We start from the raw sequence: 4,522 nt of genomic DNA on the forward strand, positions 1-4,522 counted from the left end.
TACATTTGACAAAGAAATAGATGCGTTTTTCTTAGCTTCCTAGTTTTAACGCCTGTCCTACCAACATCGTGCCAGTGCCGGTTCCTAATCTGGAACAGTTTCCATGTATTTACAACACTTTTGGCAAACCAGATCTGGGCCACCAAAGGGCCATCATTCTTTGGGGTATGTGGGCCATGTGTAGGCACATTGTGTGGGCCAGGTCTGGGCCATAGCAATTTTGCTATGTGGGAACTTTTGCTTCATAACAGCTCGTTCTCAAAAGCTATCAAGGTAGAACAAACTGGGGACTACTTGAGTGAAAAAGATAAAGCATAAACAGAACTACTCTACAAAGGAACAAACGCATCATGTCACCTCTTACTGCGAGGAGGCTCTGCCTTGACTCTCCTTTTGACGGGTGTTTACACTTATAGAAGCCTTCGTCAGATTTTGACAGAGCTGAAAAGGTCATCGTCCCTGCATCACCTGTCCCTATGAAAACACCATCTTTGTAGAATGCAGCTGAAAAATCTGACTTTGAAATGTCCTCATCTTCTCCCATGTAGGAGCAGCGAATTGTCACTTGGTTGCCCTCCATCACTGGATCTATGGGGCTTTCCAAGATCACACCATGAGCTGGAAAATAAAACAATAAACAGCAGTGCAAATATGGATTACTTTTTCATGTCTAGTTGAGTTTAATAAAATATATCAGAAATAATTATTAACTTATCAATTATAAAACATACAGCCATGACATTACCAATCACTGTGATTGTTATGTTTTTGCTGGACTCCTTTTTAGATTCACACCAGTACACTCCAGTATCTTTCGGGTAGGCGTCCTCGATGATGCAGGACGACTCGCTCGGTGTTCCCCAGCCAAACGTGCACTCCTCAATCTTTGAGCCAGTGTTTCTCTTCACTGTCCAGCCAGTAGAGTTTGCCACACACTTCAGTTCAATTTTGTCATACTGGAAGAACTGCAGTCTGTTGGGGGTGATGCTGAGTGTGGCTGCAGAGAGGGAGAGATACAGGAATTGAAAGAATATATTTTAATGATTACATCAAAATTTAACAAAGCGTTCCTTCTCACCAGAAAAGAAAAAAAGTTATATTGGGGATGGGAGGACCACGGTAAGGTCACTAAGGCTGTCAAACAACTCTTTAGTGGCTTGGTCATTGGGGTGGATGAAATTTGTCCTGAGTTCCTAAAGGCTTTCAATGTTATAGGGCTGTCCTGTCTGTCTGCAACATTGCATGGAGATCTGGGGTGGTGGCTCTGTACTGGCAGACTGGGGTAATGGTTTACTTATTTAAGAAGAAAGACCGAGGGTTTGCTCAACTGTAGGGGCATCTAACTCATTAGCTAATGCCAGGGTGTGGAAGAGGAGAGTCTGTCCTTTAGTCAAACCTGGGATTCAGCAGGAGCAATATGACTTTTGCCCTGTCTGCAGAACAGCAGCTCTTTATCCTCTCCAGGATATTCGAGGGTGCATGTGTGTTCGCATAACCAGTTGCACATTCAATTTTGTCCCTTGGAGTATCCTGTGGGGGATATTTTCTTGCTATGCTTCTCTCATTACTGTACAACTGTAGCGAGAGAGGCATAGCAAGAAAGGTCCAGACACATCCAAGACATGCTGGACAGATTTTTATATTTCAGCTGGGTTGGAAATAATCTATCCCCCCTGGATGAACTAAAAGAGATGGAATGAGTGAGAAAGTTGTGGCTTTCTCTGCTCAGATTGCTTCCCACGCAGCCCAAATCTGCATAAACAGTAGAAAATGGATGAGTAGATTTTTTATTAAACAAGACTTAAAACTAGAAAAATTCATCCATTCATCAGTCATTTTTTTTTCCACTTATCATGGGGTCAGCAGCCTAAGAAAAGAAGCCCAGACGTTCTTTTCTCGCAGCTCATCTGGGGAAACAGCGAAAAGTGTTCGCAGGCCAGGAGAGAGATATAACATCTACAGCTCCAAGCGTTTGCTTTTGTTTACTTCTTCTGGTGGCAGAAACTTTGACCGTAAAATCATTCATAAGGGTTCCTTTGAGATCACAGCTCAATTGAGAAGTCAATTTGTCATAAACTTTGACTTGTTTCCCAGTCAAACAACCACTATCTCTTAAGTGGTGTGAAATCAATGACTGACTAAAGAAAGAACTAGGCAAGGCAAGGCAAGGCAAGTTTATTTGTATAGCACAATTCAACAACAAGGTGATTCAAAGTGCTTTACAGAGACATTAGAAACAAGAACAAATAAAAAGCATGATTTAAAATTGATTAAAACAAGCAAATAAACTAACAAACTAATTAACAAACAAACAAACAAAACAGTATATAAAATCAAAACAGATAAAATCAGAACAGTAGATAAAATCAGTAGTTAAATGTAAGTTTTGAAATTTAAGCTTAAAAGTGTGGATTTGGTGCTTTATTCAAATGCAGCTGAGAACAGGTGAGTCTTCAACCTGGATTTAAATAAACTGAGTGTTTCAGCTGATCTGAGGCTTTCTGGGAGTTTGTTCCAGATATAAGGAGCATAAAAGCTGAATGCAGCTTCTCCGTGTCTGGTTCTGACTCTGGGAACTGATAAAAGACCGGATCCAGATGACCTGAGGGATCTGGAAGGTTCATACTGGGTCAGGAGGTCATTGATGTATTTTGGTAGAGGGCATATTAGAAATAAATGTCTAGTTGCTGTGTTGTTAGACAAGATATACTGGTTAAATTAATCAATCTATTACAGCCATCTGCATTTACTAAACCGGATTTTTTCTTCTCCTCCCCAAATGCACTTTGGCCTACAATATACTCCAATATAGGAAAGGCTGAGCAGTTGTTATGAGTATGTCCAGAACATAACTGCAACAACATTTTTCACTTTTCCTTGATCTCAGTGAAAACCATCATCAAGAAAGATTGAAAGAGAGAATCACAGCACTCAGGGAATCAGACTGTACATGTAGGTTCCTAAATAATGTGTTTGCAAATTTTGTTGAGATGTTGCTCTATTGTGGAGAAAAACCCTCTGCCTGATGTATTTGTTTCTAACTGTGACCATTCCTGTCACTCCCAATCTTCATCATCTAATATCTGCAGCTCTGCCTCCTGTCTTTTTGTCAGCACTACCATCCCCCCAAACACAAACCACAGCAGATCTCACTTCCATCTTGTGAACCTTCCTTTTCACTCTTGCTTCTATCCTTCTGTCACAAATCAACTCTGACACTCATCTCCAACCTGCCTGCACTCTCTTCTTCACCTCACCTGTGCATGTCTGTTGACCACAGATATTTAAACTAATCGAAACTACCTCTACTTGCAGCTTCACTGGTACACCTTTCCCCCTCCCATTCACGTTTTCTGTTTTGTTTTTACTGACTTTCATTCCTCGTCTCTCCAGAGCATCCATCCACATCTCCAAGTTCCCTTTACACTTCTTCCTTACTCTCACTACACACGACAATATCAACTGCAAACATCATAGTTCACAGAGACTCCACCCTGACCTCATCTTGTATTCTGTCCTTCACCATCACATTTTCACACAAAAGGGACTCAGAAGTGACCCCTGAAAATTGCATGTCAATATTCACTCCAACCTAAACCTAGTTGTGACCAAATTTTAATTTTTTATTTATTTCATTAAAACATTGTAGGACCAAGTTAATCACTGAAAGCTACAAACAAAATTATTATTAAAAGAAACCTGAAATCTGAGACAAAAGAGGGAAAATATTTTTTAAAGCATTAAATTACTCACAGAGCATGAAGACAAGTGATGTGACCTCCATCCTGTACATGTGTCATTTGCATCTACAGTTCAACATGTAGTCTACCACATCCTGTCCTAACACAGGAAACTATGTAAGCTCAGTAACTTTAAACAAAACAAACAAGAAAAAAAACATTTATTTGCAAAATTTGAATTTAGATTTTAAGCTAGATTGAGTTCTAAATGGTTCATTTGAAACATTTTAAAGGTGCCTAAATTAATTCATCATTTATGTGTTTACTAAATGTAACATCAAGAATGTGTTATAGTTTGTTGACCTACCGGTAATCAGTTCTTAGTGAATGCATCCAAATCAATTTTTGTGCTTAAAGACTTAAGCAATGGCTTAATCAGACAATCCAGTCTTGAACAAAAAAGAAGAGAAAAAAACCTGGCTTCTGAGAAACAGGATATGAAACAGCTACAGACTAATGTTAAAATGCCACAAACCCAGAGCAAACCCACACTCTTCCCTTGCATGCAAGACTCCATGGTAACCACTGGGGAGTTTATGGGAAATGAAGGCATAAATACAAAAATAAATGAATATTCCAGAAAGGTTGTGCTTCCGTACAGACTTTGCATAGTGTATCACTGTCCATATTTATAAATTAAAATGTATATATTAAAGAAACCAAACTTCTATTGAGAATAGATGTGGACCCTGGACACAGTCTGTTTGACCTGCTCCCCTCAGGCAGGAGGCTCCGGTCCATTCGCACCAGAACCTCTCGCCATAAGAACAGTTTCTTCCCCT

This window comes from Pundamilia nyererei, unplaced genomic scaffold, assembly GCF_000239375.1.
Source record: "Pundamilia nyererei isolate P.nyererei 1_Seehausen unplaced genomic scaffold, PunNye1.0 scaffold00529, whole genome shotgun sequence".
Lineage (NCBI taxonomy): Eukaryota > Metazoa > Chordata > Actinopteri > Cichliformes > Cichlidae > Pundamilia > Pundamilia nyererei.